This window comes from Mauremys reevesii, unplaced genomic scaffold, assembly GCF_016161935.1.
Source record: "Mauremys reevesii isolate NIE-2019 unplaced genomic scaffold, ASM1616193v1 Contig12, whole genome shotgun sequence".
NCBI classification, from domain to species: domain Eukaryota; kingdom Metazoa; phylum Chordata; order Testudines; family Geoemydidae; genus Mauremys; species Mauremys reevesii.
In genome coordinates this window covers 152,527-168,911 of record NW_024100738.1, presented here as the reverse complement: position 1 = coordinate 168,911, position 16,385 = coordinate 152,527, and the positions used below count along the sequence as shown (strand labels likewise).

At 55.1% G+C, this 16,385-nt stretch overlaps 1 pseudogene; it reads right to left on the bottom strand.

Moving 5' to 3' along the window:
• Positions 1 to 572: 572 nt before the first annotated feature.
• LOC120392843 lies at positions 573 to 12,385 on the bottom strand (annotated as a pseudogene).
• Between the last annotated feature and the right edge of the window lie 4,000 nt (positions 12,386 to 16,385).

Sequence of the window (16,385 nt, the reverse complement as noted above, 5' to 3'; positions counted from 1 at the left end):
TGGAAAGTAGCAAAGTAAAAGGAGCTAAGAAGGAGCTTTAATAACCACAGCACGGCCAGGAGATCCCCAGCTACTGAGAACAGTTTTCTTTATGGCACTAAAATTGCACCAATGGCCAGGAATTAATATAGGGAATTAATGAGTTACAGTCTCACTTTCATAAACATGTAATAAATTTCCCCGCCCCGCTCATGTTCCCTTTCCTTTCGTACTGTCCTTTTCTAGTCATCATTGTTCTAGCCTCACTTCCCACCCCTGTTTATTTCCCTGTGTCTCTCCTCCCTGTCACAGATCATCCCCCTCGGCTGCTCTCTTCTTTCCCTGATCTTATCCCTTCCCCCCTCCCCCCCTTGTGCTGATCCAGGGCTGGGAGCCCCCAGTGAGATCTAAGGACACAGATCTGTACAAAATGCTCCCTGCTGCTGCTGCTTCTTCCCACACCCCAACCCTGACTGATTCATGCTGTGTCCCTGCCACCCCTACCTCCGCCTGTCCCCTGCCCAGCTGTTAGTGGTACCCCCTGCCCAGCCCCCACCTCTGCCCCTCAGGGCCCCTCCTGCAGCCCCAGGGGTCTTCCCCCTCCTCCCCCATTCCTGAGGCTGCAGAGAGGGAGGGGAGGTGCTTCCAGGGGCCATAGAGATGAGGAGACAGAGGCTGGGTAGATGGGAGTCCTCCACAATCATACAGACTGGGGTGTGCGAGGCAAGAGAGGCTAAATTCTGGTCCCTGCCTCTGCTGCAGGTCTCAGGGACACAGGCAGAGCTGGGATCCTGGCCCCACAAAGAACCAGGGTCGGATTCTCTTCCCAGGGACGGAGCCCGGCGGGAAAGTGAAGATCGGGGCCTCGTCACCAGCATCGATAAATGTCACCTGCCCCCGGTCACAGTCCAGACAAACCCGGATCCTGCTGGGGACCCGGCTCAGGGGCAGGGGGGTCACACAGTAGGTGAGAGCCTGGAAATGACCCAGCCAGTGCCGCTCCACAGCCCAGATCCCCCCCTCAGAGCTAAGGCTGATCCTTCCCTTCCTCCACACAGACTCTCTGGCCCCCCCCGCAGCCCAGGCGCTCCGACCCCCACCTCCACCTCCCAGCAATGTCTCCTGAGGTGAATCCTCACAGCCCAGCACACACAGCGCAGTGTCAAATCTCTCAGGGGTGTAGGGCAGTTGCTGTCGTGTGTCTCCCCCTCTCACACTTTTCCGATCCTCAGACAGGACAAGGTTGGGATGAGCCGTGTCTGGATCCAGAGTCACATTCACTGGAGAGAGAATCAGAGCGTTAGGGGCAGAGCTCAGCCCTGGGGGAGTCTGGGGCCATTTCTCACACTCCCCAGCAGCCCCATTCAGGCTGGGACAGTCCCGGATCCCAGGGAACTGCCTCTGTCCTGGACACCTGAGGGTACGTCTACACTACCCGCCGTATAGGCGGGTAGCGATCGATTGAGACACAATATATCGATCCCCAAACGCGCTCCTGTTGACTCCGGAATTCCACCAGCACGAACGGCGGTAGCGCAGTCGACAGGGGGAGCCACGGACGTCGATCCCACGCCGTGAGGACGAGAGGTAAAACGATCTAAGATGCTTCGACTTCAGCTACACTATTCATGTAGCTGAAGTTGCGTATCTCAGATCGACCCCACACCCCCACCCAGTGGAGACCAGCCCTGAGACTGAGCAGAGATGTCACTGCAGCTCCTCAGTCTTTGTAACGGGTTCCACTTCATTAGTTTCTCATTTATCACAGAGGCTTCAGCTCCCACCTCCCGCTGCTGGTGTTGCCCCATTCCCAGCAGCACAGACACAGCCAGGAAGGCGTCAGAAGTTTCTATTGAGGGAGCAGAAGTGGCAGGTACCAGCTTTATGCCCCAGAGGGAAGCTCCCTCCCCTAATGCAGCCTCCAGTCCCAGGCCAGGGAACAAAGAGGAAGGTGCAGCAATGGGGAACAGCCACTTAAGTCCAGAGAGTAGCAGGTGGCACTGGGTGTGGTAGCACCATCTCCAGCCTAGAGCGAAAGGAGGAGCTGCCAGTCTCACAGGAAGAGCATCTCCCCAATCCAGGAAGCAGGGAGCAGCTCCAATGGGCAGCCCAGCCCTGCCAAGAGGAAAGGCAGGATGCTGGAGAAGAGCGATGGGGGACCCCCTGCACCGGGGTGAAGCAGAGGGATGTGGCAGGGAGCTCTGTTCACGTGTGACTCAGTTAAGAGTGTTTCTGTTCATCAGAATGGGCATGAACTCAGCACTAAGGTTGGTGTCAGGACTCTTTTTGTGTCCCCGCCCCCTCCGTGGCCCTGACTGAGGCCCTGCCCCCTGGCCAGGCTGGGAGACTTGCCCGCTATGGAGAGCCCCTGACACTCCACCTGCCCTGGACATGGGTCCATGGGCCTTTGGCAGCAGTCCCCAGCCCATGTCCCCACTCCCCGGGGTGCACCACCCTGGGCAGGTGGAGGATCCAGGGATTCCCAGTGCAGTCCCTGGATGGCAGCCTGGTTCTGGCTTCTGGCCTGGCCAGGGTCTCAGGGAAAGAGGAGCAGGGGTGGGGCCATTGAGAGAAGCCAGCACCAGGAAGAGATTGGTGCTGTGGGCAGGGGCTGCACTACACACAGAGGAGCTGCTCAGCTGCCCTGCCCTAAGCATAGATACTGCCGGCCATGCTCCACCCCTGCCAAGGCTTGCAGTGTGGGGGTGCAACGTGGCCCTTTTCCCCCAAACTATGCCCATGCTGAAAAGTGTCCTGGTCATCCCACCTTTAAAAGTGTGTGTGTGTTGTGGGGGGAGACATGGGCCCCTGGATCTCCTTACCGTTTAATGTGTTATTTTTAGGGCTGTGTGTGTCATGGTCGCTGTCAGTTTGGTTGGTAACTTTAGCTACAATCTCATGAAGATGTTTTCTCTGGAATTTTCTCATAATTTAAAGGCAATCTTCACCAGCAAACTCACCCTGTCTGTGTGCTCCAAATGATACTCCCCTTTTTCTCTCCAGTTCAGACGGCAGAGTGTCTTGGGGGAGAAAGGAGAAGGAGGTGAGATTTCAGACTTTCATATTCATAAGAACATCCCCACTCGGAAACTGTTTCATAATTATGACAGAGAAACAGACACAGAGACACACTCAGGTATTTAATATAAAAAGGTCTGAAACCTATTTCCCCTCTCAGTCAGGCATCTCTCAGCAATGGTGCCAGCAGCCTTGCAGCCTCACAACTATCCCAGGACACACAATCTGTAAGAGATTTACTTTTCCCTCCTCATCCCCTCCCTCCCTTCAGACTCCAGTTGGTTTGTCTCATTCACTTGCTGCCTTTTGTCGTAACCTAGACCCAGATCATACAAAGACTTTGGCATAAAAGTAACTTTAGCCACTTGGGTCCCTTTGACACTAACGGGATGTTCAGAATTTGTGAAATCCTGGCTCTAACTTTCAGCTGTTGGGTCTGTTTACTCAGCACCGCTACAGAGAGCAGCATGACGGGACCTCGTCCTCCATAGGCAGAAATAGAAATAATAGTAAAATTATTTTATCAAGGTGGAAATTGAGGTGGGGGAGGATTGGCTCAAAGGGTCCGATTCCCCCCTGTACCGGGAAAAGGAGAGAGGGGAGGGGCCTTTTGTGACTCTGCTGTTCAGTCGCTGCAGGGGCTGGTGCAGACCTTGGCACAAGCAGGAAAGTTCTGAAGCCAGCCAGAGCTACATCCCTATGACAATGGCCCCCATGTGTCTTGCCCAGCGTGCAGAGTGTCAGAGGCCCAGCTTCACACTGCCCACCTCCCTCTATCCCTCGTCCAGCCCCCTCCCTCTTCCACCCGCCCTCACCACCCCCACCCCATTCCCAGCCCTCTCAGGAACACGCCTTGGGCCTGCAGGTGCTGGGGAGGAGGCACCAGAGGCCCCTGGGCTGGAGGGATCCCTGACCGTGGGGGAGGGGCTTTCTCCTTCCCTCCAGCCCATTTGGCCCAAACTAGCTGCAAACGGGACCAGAGCTCAGTGATGGGCTGGATCCGCCTTTGAGAAATGTGCCCCATGGCCGGAGATGGGCCAGTAGACAGGGAGGGCTCTGAGCTATAGAGAGTTCTTTGCCACGTGTCTGGCTGTTGGGTCTTGCCAAAATGCTCGGTATCCAACTGACCATCATATCTGGTTTGGGGAAGGAATTTCCCCCCAAGTCAGATTGACAGAGAGCCTGGGGATTTTTTTCCTTCCTTCCTCTGCAGCCTGGGGCACGGGTCAGTTGCAGATTTAAACTAGAGTCAGTGGTGGATTCTCTGTAACTTGTGTATCTATTGGGTTTCCGGGAAACAGGGCGGGCAAAGCCCACCCCATGCTAACGGATCCCCCCCCAGCCTAAGGGGAGGTTCCACAGGGCCTCAGAAACCCACTAATTGCGGGGGACAACTAATAAAAGAACAGGGACAGGGCAGTTATCCTGTTTCTGGGATAAAAGGAGGTAAAAGGTGAAAAGCAGCTGAGGTCGGCTGACTGGGGAGGCAGCCACAGCTGGGGCCACACCCAATTAGGCCCCAACTGGCCCTGATCAAAGGGCTGGGAGCTAGGCAGGCAAGAGTCTCACTGCAGGGCTGCCTGGGAGCAGAGCACAAGGTACCTTACACAGAGCAGGGCTGGGGTGGGGCAGGCACAGCTGGGGAGCTCTTTCCTGGCAAGTCCCCAGGCTGAGGCCTTGATAAGGGCCAGGGATGGTACTAGGGCTAGAAAGGCAGTAGGTCCAACCCCTTTGCTAATGATGAGTGGACATTGTGGACTGCAGGCTGCCCCAGAGAAAGGGGGCTAGATGACTGGCAGTAACCACTGAGGCAAGGTGGGTATAGAGGGTTGGGATGCTCCTGGGAGGGGAGACCCAGAGTGTGGGGGTACTGCTGTGGGCAGAACCCCAAGGTAAGGGGCACTGGGGTCCAGGAGGGACATGGAGGGGCTTGAGGCAGGAGAGACACTGGCCAGCAGTGGGCGCTCTGGAGCGGGAAAGCTAATTCCCTGACTGACCAGCAGGAGACGCTGCACTGCTGAGTGCTCAACCAGTTACACTTGAAGTTTTAAAATCATGATTCAAGGACTTCAGTAACTTGGCCAGAGGTTAGGGGTCAATTGCAGGAGTGGGTGGGTGCGATTCTGTGGCCTGCAGTGTGCAGTTGGTCAGACTGGATGATCATGATGGTCCCTTCTGGCCTTAAAGTCTTTGAGTCATTTCTTAATTTAACAGCATCATCTAAGTGTGAAACAATTGGTCAGCACCATTCTCTTCTCAGAGGCTCATCCCAATTTCCATTCCTAGATCCCTTCTAGGTACCTTTGAACTTCCCCAGAATCTCCATTAGCACAATCGTTTTCTGGGAGAAACCACTGACTCGCTCTTCCAGTTCAGGAGAAATCTCCTCTGGCTGCTGGAACTTCCCCTTCTCACACCTGGAGGGAAACAATTTCACGTGATTATATTTTACTGTGTGACTCATTATAAGTTCTGGCTAGTGAGTCGCTGCTCTAATGGGCCTGGAGTTAGAATTCCTCGACCTCTCCCAGCCTCAGAGCAGATGCAACACAACCCAGGACCAAGCAACCTTCCCTTCAAAGGTCATTAATATTCTTCAACTCTGGCCTGGAGAGACCAACTCTGTGGACAAAAGGGGAATTGAGTCTCCATGGCCAATTCACTCCTTGGCCTCCATGCTCTGAGGGACAGAAGGTTCCCAGTTGAAGTGCTGTAGAAATCTGCCCTCTAGGAACTAGACTGAGACACCAGCTACCCCTTCCCCAGCTCATTTCTCACAGGTTTCCAAACAGCCCTCAGATGGGGAAAGGCTCTTGAAAACTACTGCCCTGGGCTGAATAGTGACCAGTGCCCTGCAGTGACAGGCCCATAGTCCATCTCCACAATCCTGAGGCAGCCAGTCCCCCAGGGATGTGACATCTCTACAAAATACTTGAGCTCAGTCTTTCTCACTGACTGGAGAATTCCAGAGTCTTCTGTACAAGAGTGAGCACCCCAGGATGGAGTTGATCAGAGAGATTTGTATCTAACATGTGATCTCGCCACACATTTTGCTGTAGAGCCCTGGGGAGATGCGGTGCTACCCTCATCATCAAGCTCTTTCCCAGCATTGTGGAGTGCGAGGGAGCCACATACCTGCTCAAGGTGGTTCTGACATCCTAGAGGAGAGAGAGACAAAAGAATTTCAGTCCTGTCTGACACACACACACAGGGGATCCCAGGGAAGGGATTTAGGAAGTATGGGGGAAGAGACCCTGCCCTGGCCCCAGGGCCATTGATTCCCTGAGCTTATGGGGCTTTTCAATCTTTCATATCTCTGTGACTCTGCTAAGAATAATACTCACTTAGATGTCAGCAATGCACATGCTGAGTTACACTGAGATCTCCAACTGCTGGACTCCAGTGCTTATGATTCAGCAGCCCGCTCCTCCCTCTGTGGGGGTCTGGCATGTTTCTAATGATGAGTGCTGGTTTCCAATTGTTCCGGGGGGTGCTCAACCCCAGGCACCACCTCCACTCCAAACCTTTCCCCAATGCCACACCCCAGCCCAACTCTTCCCACTCCCACTCAACCTTCACACTGTCTCTTCCTCACCTCCTCTTGTGAGCTGCGATAAATATTAAGGAAAGAGTAACATAAAATACCTCCTTGCAGCTGTACTGAATCGCTTTACCTCTAAGGGGTTAAGAAGCTCAGATAACCTGGTTGGCTCCTGACCAGAAGGACCCATAAGGAAAGAAGATACTTTCAAATCTGGTGGGTTGGGGGAGGTTTTGTTTGGGCTCTGTTTGTTTGTTTCCTCTCCTGATCGAGAGATAGACCAAGCAGCTACAACATCTCCTGAAAATCTACCTGAAATGATCCATCTAAGATTACAAAAATTCTAACTAAGGCAAGGAAATGCGTTAGCTTATTTTTTTGTTTTAGCTTGTGAATTTTCCCTATGCTAAGAGGTAGTTTTATTCCTGTTTTTGTAACTGTGAAGCTGAGTCCAGAGGGGAGTCCTCTGTGTTTTAAGTCTTTTTATTACCCTGTAAAGTTACCTTCTATCAATGATTTTGCAGGTGTGATTCTTGTATTTTTTCTTTATAATAAAGTTCTTCTTTTAAGGACCTGATTGATTTTAGTGTCCTAAAGATAAGGATCTGGTCTGTACTTACATTAAAGGCAATTGGTTGGTATATTATTCTCAAGTCTCCTCAGGAAAGGGGGTGAATGCGCTTGGGGGGGACATTTTGGCGGAATAGGGTTCCAAGTGACCCATCTCTGAATTTTTGTTTAAAATCAGTTGGTGGTGGTGGCAGCAATACCGTCCAAGGACAAGGAAAGGAATTTGTGCCTTGGGGAAGTTTTTAACCTAAACTGATGGAATATAAGATTAGGGGGTCTTTCATGTGGGTCCCCACATCTGTACCACAGAGTTCAAAGTGGGGAGGGAATCCTAACATGAGCACACGCCCTCCCCGCTCCTCCCCCTCCCTTCCTCCCAGGATCTCCTGCACACAGTGGAACAGCTGATTGCAGCAGGCAGATGGTGCTGGAAGAAGGGGGAGGAGTTGAGCGGCAGGGCTGAGGGTGAGTAGCACTGAGGGGAAGAGCTGGCTGTCCTGGAGCACCCACCTATGTTTCTCATTCAGTCTCACCTGTAGGAATTCACTTGCTAGCTTCTGACACTTCCCCTCCAGCTCACTGATCAGCTCACTGAGATGGGAAATCTGCTTGGAGAGTTTACTGAGATTTTCATTCTGGATCCTCACAATCTCCTCATCCAGCTTCTCCAGCTGGGCCAGCAGGAGTCGCTCTTGTTCCTCCAGGAACTGCTGCAGTTGCTGAAATTCAGACACAATCTTCTGCCTCTCGGTTTGTGTTTGTTTCTGTATGAAATAGGGCAATGGCTGGTCAGGGACATGGATGGAGCTTTCATGGAGAGCTGAGTGTGCAGGAGGGTGATTTTCTGTGAAAATCCTCAGATTTCTGACATTTGACTCTACCCTGTGGGTACTAGGCAGGGGATTCTCTCACACCTTCCTCTTTGGCCCCGGTATCCCTGTGAAAGGGATGTTTCTCTGTCAGTCATGGTCAGCAGCTTCTGTTATTTATGGTCTGTGGAAATTCAGACACAGAGCAGCAGGAGGCAGGACTCAGCACTGCAGTGACAGAGACGTCAGGGGAGTTAAAAGAAACAAACGTTTTAAAAATGCAGAAAATGTCTAGACCCAGTGGACAGCACTTCACAGGGACATTCAGTTCACTTGGGGGGATTTCTGGGTAAGCCACAAAGGCTACTCATCAATTGAAAGGGAAGCTTAGGGCTTGTCTACACATGAATCAAACCCAACAATCCATGGTCATGGAGAAATACACACATAAGCCCATGTTCACCAAGGCCACACAGGAGTTTGCCTCCAAACAGACCTCCCACTACCAATCTCTGCTGGTTCATAAGAACAGGCACCTACCAGATACTCCCGGCTATTCCCCTCTCCAGTCGCTTTCAATCCCAGCAGCTTTTCTCTCTCTTCCCTCAGAGTCTTCAAATGGGCCTGGATTCTTTCCTGAAGAAACAGAAATGATTTGGGCGGTTTCATCTGGATAGTTGAGAGGTGCTTGGAAGTGGGTGTTTTTCCACCCAAAACCCAAGATGACTGTGGTTCTAATCGCTTTGTGACATCAGGGCCACCAAGGAGATCAAACCTCATTAATAGAGATTGGGAGCGTGTCACATTCAGACTCATTACCAATTCCAGTTCAGTGTTTTTAGTAATTAGGGATTTCAATTATAACCAAGCTTTACTGGTATTTGTGAACTGATTAGTGGTACAGAGCATAACAGGGCACTGGAGTTACATGGGGGTGAATCAATAAACCTGTTTTGTAGAAGGTTTAAAGAACCAAGTGATACAAATCCTTGAAGCCACCCGGGTTTCACCCTTGAAGCCCTGGGGACTGCACTGGTTGGGCAGAGCTGGTTTAAGCACCAGGGCAAACCCCGTGAGATGTCGGGAGGCCCTTCGTCTGGTCTGAAGCTGCGCAATCCCAGTTTTGTGGAACACTGTCCCTGTCCGGTAGGGACTCGGCACTGAACGTGGCTTTGTCTGGTGCAAAAGGGAGAGGAGGAGACTGAGGATGCAGGAGGACACCCGTGAGGGTGGGGGCAGGGCTGGGGTGGCACCTTCATGCAGAATGATGCAAGCAGGTGGCACGCTGGAAAAAGCGGTGGTGGGGTTCACACAGGGTGACTGATACTGGTGAGGACGGGCCCATGCAGGCAGGTGTGGGCATGTCCGATGTTCTGGGGATGCCTCAGTAATCACCCTAATTAGACATGATGCAGATTTGTATAAAGAATGGTTTTGGGTTTGCCCTACTACTGTCCTAAAGCCTTTCCGTGGTGATGTCCCCTGGGCAGAGGCCCCACTGTCCCATTCCCTGGTAAAGATCCCGGAAGCAGTGCATTCTGGGAGATTTCAAAAGGCTGCCTGGTGGGACTCATGCAGGGGTTTCAAACTCAAATGACCACGAGGCCACATGAGGACTAGTACATTGGCCTGAGGGCCGCATTACTGACACCTCGTCCCGCCGCCCTCGGCCCCGCCCTCACTCCACCCCTTCCCTGCCCCCATTCCAACCCCTTCCCCAAAATCCCCACCCCAACTCTGCCCCCTCCCTGCCCCCAGGGGGTGCAGGAGGGGTGTGGGGTGAGGCAGGGGCTCAGGGCAGGGAGTTGGGGTGCAGGAGGGATGAAGGGTGCAGCAGGGGGTCAGGGCAGGGAGTTAGGGTGCAGGAGAGGTGTGGCAGGGGGCTCAGGGCAATGGGTGGGGGTGCAAGGTGCCGCAGGGGGTTCCGGGCAGGAGGTTGGGTGCAGAGTGCGGCTGGCAGCTCAGGGAAGGGGGTTGGGGTGCAGAAGGGGCTCAGGGCAGGGGGCCAGAGTGCAGGGTACAGCAGGGGGTCGGGGTGCGGCAGGAGGTTCAGGGCAGGGAGTTGGGGTGCAGGAGGGGTGTGGCAGGGGGTCGGGGTGCAGGATGAGGCAAGGGGCTCAGGGCAGGAGGTTCGACTGCAGGAGCAGTTCAGGGGCGGGCTCTGTCCCAGCGTGCACTGGGGAAAGGGCAGGCTCTGCCTGCCCTGCCCCTGCGCCGCTCCGGGAAGCCGCTGGAACGTGCGGGAGCAGGGGCATGGGGTGTGTGTGTCTCTGTTGCTTCAGGCACTGCCCCCAGCATCTCCCATTGGCTGGGAACGGGGAACCGCAGCCAATGGGATCTGCTGGGGGTGGTGCCTGAAGCAACAGCAACACACACACCCCTGCGCCTCTGCTCCCCCAGGTTCCGTCCGCTTCCCGGAGCGACGCCGGGGCAGAGCCGGCCGACAGGAAGGGAACCTGCCCTGCCCCTGGTGCGCGTGGGGCCGGAGCCGCTCTAGATAAATGCTAGGGGGAGGCCGCGAGGAGCTCGCGGGCCACAGAAAATAACCTCGCGGGGGTGTGTTTGAGACCCTGGACTAATGGAACGACTTTGGCTGGTCCTTGCCCACGTACACAACAGAACAGGTCAGACTGGCACTGGTCAGCTCCAGCCTGGGGTTGGTTTTGATACAACCCAGTGTAATCCCAGTGGTACTTGGCATGGACCTGCGCTGTCTGGAGCCCTTTTGTGTATGGACTGAAGGTGCTCGGGGTCCCACGCAGTGTTTAGCCCAGTGATCTCCTCTAGTGCAGGGCGGCAGCATCTGAGTTTAACCCCTCGTGGAGCGACACGGGAGTTCAGAATCCCAGTGAAAAACCTCCTCTGCCTGCTGGGCCTGGGACCTTTATCAAGGCGTCTCTCCCTCCTAACGGACACAATTCATCACTGGGTGGGGCTGATGCTAAGGTAGCAGCATGGCAAAGTGGTTCGGGTCTTGGCCAGGGTCTAAGGACATCTGGGTTCTACGCTAAGCTCTGTCACTGACATGCCGGGTGACTGTGTGCAACTTTGCTGCCCCGCTTTGTGCCTCAGTTTCCCATCCCACCTTTTGTCTAGCTAGACCAGTGATCACCTACCAGTCAATTGCAATTGACTAGTAGATCCTGGAGATTTTCCCAGTCGATCACGATCTCCGGCAGCGCAGGCAGGCTCCCTGCCTGCCCCAGCCGTGCGGCACTCCCAGACATGCCCAGCATGTCCCCACAGCCTGGGGTGAAGGCAGGGTTCTCTTCATGGGGCTCCTGCCTGCAAGCACCGCCCCCGCAGCTCCTATTGGCTGGAAATGGGGAACTGTGGCCAATGGGAGCTGCGGGAGTGGTTTCTGCAGAGAGGGGCAGCGTGCGTAGCCACATCCCCCCCCCCCCCCGCCAAGGGGCACATTGGCACCTTCAAGGAGTGGCGCAGGGTCGGGACAGGCAGGGAGCCTGCGTTAGCCCCGCTGCACTACTGACCCGGAGTCACCTGAGGTAAATCAGTGTCACCCAGCTAGAGTCAGCTTCCCACACCCCCTCCTGCACCCCAAACCCCTACTCCAGTCTTGACCCTCCTCCCAGAGCCAGCACCCTGTGCCCTCTCCTGCACCCCAACCCTCTGCCCCAGGCTCAGCCCAGAGCCCCCTCCCAGACTGCAAACGCCTCAGCCCCAGCCCAGAGCCCACACCCCCACCTGAATCCCAACCTCCTGCCACAGACCGGTGAACGTGAGTGAGGGTGGGAGAGAGCAAGCAATGGAGAGAGGTGGGGTATGGAGTGAGCGGTGCTTCTGGGGGTGGGGTAAATCCTGCTTTCATCATTTGATATTTTGCCTCTGTTGCCGCACTGCCAGACCATTAATTTTGTTATAGCATCTCCCCACACAATGAAGACTTTGCAGAGCTGAATGATGAGTCACACCTGTGCCAGATAACTTTCAGTGAAATTAGCCTGTCATTAAAACCCCAAAGTTAACCCATTAAATTTGACAGCTATTCCCTACCTTGTACTCCTGGGCAGCCTCCTGGATGGGAATCACCGTGTGAGCGTGGTGAGCCCGGGATCTGTCGCACACCACGCAGATGGGGGTTTGATCCTCTTCACAGAACAGTTTCAGAGCCTCCTGGTGTCTCTCACACACCCCGTCCCCTCCTGCTCCTTTTGCCGCCTGTAAACTCAACTGCTTGACGAGTTCTAGGATCCTTGCCAGCTGCCTGTTGGGCCTGAGGTTTCTCTGCTGCACAGTTTCTCTGCACTGAGGGCAGGAGGCGGCTGTATCGGATCCCTCCCAGCACTGGCTGATGCAGGCTCGGCAGAAATTGTGCCCACACTCCAGAATGACAGGTTCTGTGAAATACTCCAGACAGACGGGACATGTCGCTTCCTCCTGGAGACTTTCCACGGGGTTCTCTGCAGCCATGGCTCTCTCTGGGCAGTTTGTAACAGGCTTTGTTTCAAATTCCTGAATTCAAACTATGCCCCGCCTGCAGCAGCAAGGGGGTGTTTCCTTGCCTGAAAATGACTCCTGCTGTTTGCTGAGCAGGAAGGATCCAACCAATTTAATCCCTGGAGACTTTAGTGTAAAAATGTACAATCACACCAGTGCCAGGTAACTTTCAGTGAAATTAGCCTGTAATTAAAACCCCAAAGGGCATTCAGTTAGACAGCTGGGGTGGCATTTTTGTGCTCTGCCCCTTTCTCAGTAAAAAGACTTTTCAGGATCAGGACAGTGACTCATAAGCTTTCTGGGTCTACTTGCTCAGCATCTGCTCAGAGCTCAGAACCGTGAGGCCCTCGTCCTCCATAGACTGTAATGCGAAGAGACACACAGGCATTGTATAGATGGGAAAACTGAGGCAGAGAGAGGGGTGGTTCAGTAGGCCCCCTACTCAGTGACTGCAAGGGCCAGTGCAGACCTTAGCAGCCAGGGCCAGCTCCAGGCACCAGCCTACCAAGCACGTGCTTGGGGCGGCACCTGGGAGGGGGCGCGATCGGGTTTGGTTTTTGTTTTGGGTTTGGACTGGCGGGGGTGAGGGGGGCGGGAAATTGGGCGGCGCAACATGTGGGTCGGGGGGGTGGGGACTTGGGCGGCGCGATGTGGCGCTCGGGAGTTGGGGACTTGGGGCGGTGCGACGTGGCGCTTGGGGCGGGACATGGCGGTGCGACGCGGCGCTCGGGGAGGGGGCGGGTGGCACTCTTTTTTTTGCTTGGGGCGGCAGAAGTGTTAGAGCCGGCCCTGGAACTCTCTTGTGTTTTAGCTGGTTAAGTGAAAGAGCAATAATGTTGGATGTGTGCAAAGAGTCTCTCCATGTGTTAAATGGTCACAATGAGCCCCCCAGAGAGAATTCAGCTGAAACCAGCAGGCTCTCACCTTAGCATGGAGTTCTGGGAGACAGTGCATTCAGGCATGTGGGAGTCTGCAGGGTCAGCTCTGCACTATGGGTTAGGCAGCGGGTTTCACACCTCAGATAGGGGGCTAGAGAGCCCCCCCAAGAATGTGCCCTGGGATCCCAAGACTGGAGCAGTGGATGGGCTCTGTTCCAGTCCCAGAGGCTTGAATTATCAGAGGATCCTGGGGCCCAGTTGCTTGGGTTCCCCTTACTGCAGTCCGGTGGCACCTAACCGGGTCTGGGTCAGACGGACGCACCCCCCCCTCCCCCCCGCAATAAACAGAAACTCTCTCAGTACCCAGCATGCAAACACCCTTAACTCTGACCAGCTGAGTTCTGGTGACTATTTCTACATGTCTGAAATATTAAATTCAGAGACATGAATGGAGAGGTCTCCCCCTCAGGGCTGCCACATCCCTTTGCCTTGGGCTGAGGGGGGCTCTTTCCTGTACCTGGATTAGGGGGAGTCTCTCCCTCCAGCGCTGCCACCTCCTGCTCCCTTTGTCATCGGGTACAGTGGGTTCTATTAATGGCTCTTCCTGGGCTGGGCAGACACTGTCTCCTGCTCCAGGTCTCTGGGCAGGGCCCGATTACCCATTAGGCTAATGTGGCTTTAGTCTTAGGCCCTCCTATTTTTTAGGCCCTACTGGTCAGGCAGGGGCGGGGCTGAGTGGGGTGGGGAGTGAGCTTGCTCCGGGAGCCCTGCTGGAGCCAGCAGCAAAGGCAGAGCAGCCCCCTGTGGCTTGGAAGCTGCTCAGCCGGCAGCCTGCTGCTTCCGCTCCCTCCTGTCTGTGTCTCCTGGCGCTGCAGGATCACACTCACAGGCGTGCGCAGCACATTTCATTCACCCCGGGAATTTTATTTTTTTAAAGGCGAACATCATAAAGGTTGGTGTGTGTGAGGGGGTGCGGTGTGCAGGAAGGGGCTCAGGACAGGGAGTTGGGGTGCAGGAGGGGTGCGAGGTGCAGGCAGGGGGCTCAGGACAGGAAATTGGGGTGCAGGAGGGGTGCGAGGTGCAGGAGGGGTCTCAGGACAGGAAATTGGGGTGCAGGAGGGGTGCGAGGTGCAGGCAGGGGTCTCAGGACAGGAACTTGGGGTGCAGAAGGGGTGCGAGGTGCAGGCAGGGGTCTCAGGACAGGAAGTTGGAGTGCAGGACGGGTACGGGTGAAGGCAGGTGGTTCAGGGCAGAGGATTGGGGTGCGAGGTGCAGGCAGGGGGCTCAGGACAGGGAGTTGGGGTGCAGGAGGGGTGCAAGGTGCAGGCAGGGGGCTCAGGACAGGGAGTTGGGGTGCAGGAGGGGTGCGAGGTGCAGGCAGGGGGTTCAGGGCAGGGGGGAGGGGTACAGGGTGAAGGCAGGTGGCTCAGGGCAGGGGTTGGGGTGCAGGAGGGGTGCAAGGTGCAGGCAGGGGTCTCAGGGCAGAGAGTTGGGGGCATGGTGCAGGAGGGATTTGGGCTCTGACCTGGCACCGCTTACCTGCAGCGGCGCGCTCCCTGCGTGCCTGCCCTGGCTCCACACCGCACCTCTCACCACGTCCCTGCGTGGCCCCAGGGGGTGGAGGGGCACAGGACTCTGTGTGCTGCCCTTGTCATGCCTCCAGGTACCTCCCTCGAAGCTCCTATTGTCCGCAGTTCCTGTTCCCAGCCTATGGGAGCTGCTGGGGGTGGTGCCTGGAACAACACATGGAGCCCTTTGCCCGCCCCTGCCCCCCACACCCCCGGGGCCCCAGGGCCCTGGTGCTGTGGCAGCCGCTTCTGAGAGCGGCACGGGGCCTGCGGTACCACGGGGGGGGGGGGCGCCCCGGCAGGGGAAACAGGGAGACAAAGCAGGAGAAGAGGCAGAAAAGCAGCGAGACAGACGGGAGAACCCAAGCGGACTGTCTGTGACTCCATGTTCAGGCTGTTCTAGTGCTTGAGTGTTCTCACCTGATACCTGGGAGGTGAGGTCTAAATACAGGACACACGACCAGTGGGAGTCTGTGCCCTGGTTTATAGCTGTTTGCCCTGAGGTTGGTACTCATGTTCCTGAGCTGCTGCACACAGCTTGGTGGGAGAACTGAATGTGGGTCTCCCAGGTGCCAGCCGAGTGCTCTCACCATGGGGCTCTTATAAGGCAGGTGATAGCACCAAAACCACCTCCTGCTTCTCTCCCCTCACCCTTTCCTGTGGAGCGAGGCAGGTGCCGACCTCATTCCAGCAAGAAACGCCTTAGGAGCCTGAGCCACCTGACTTCAGATGCTGGGTTCCCGTCTCTGGGTTGCTAAGCAGGCGTAGACACCCCTCTGCAGCTCTGATTTAGGCACCTGTCTGTGAGAGGGGGCAGGGCTTAAGACACCCCTCCCCCCTTGTCACCTCTCCCATTGCCTAGCTGAGATGGCTCCCCGCCTAGTGAGCTGGCTTTTGTGAATCGCACTGTAAGGTGCCTGTGATGCCCATCCATTGTCTAGGGAGTTTAGGCCCCTAACAGCTTTGCAGACTTTGATTTTCTAGTTGCCTACAAATTAAGGACAGAGACAGAGACCCGGCTGGAGCATGACACATCCCAGTAAAACCCAAACTCATCCTAGGGGCTCAATATTCCCTGTGGGGGTTGAGGAGACACAACCAAGTCAGGAAGCAAATCCCAGGACTCTGCCACCAGCACCTGCAGCTGGGACAGTAAATTGGAACAAACACAAAGAATCGTTTGTAAAGTTTTATTTACAGTCAGTAACTAAAGGTAGTAAGTAAATGGAGCCGAGAAGGAGCCTTAATAACCACAGCATGGAAAGGAGATTCCCCAACCACTGAGAAGAGTTTTTTTAATGGCACAACAACAGGACAGTCGTCCCGGAATTAATACAGGGAATTAATGAGTTACAGACTCACTTTCAGTAACATGTAACAAATCTCCCCGTCCCGCTCACGTTCCCTTTCCTTCCATACTGTCCTTTTCTATTCATTATTGTTCTAGCCTCACTTTCCATCCCCGTTTATTTCCCTGTGTCTCTCCTCCCTGTCGCAGATCCTCCTCCTCTGCTGCTCTCTTCTTTCCCTGATCTTATCCCTTCCCCTCCTGCTGATCCTGGGC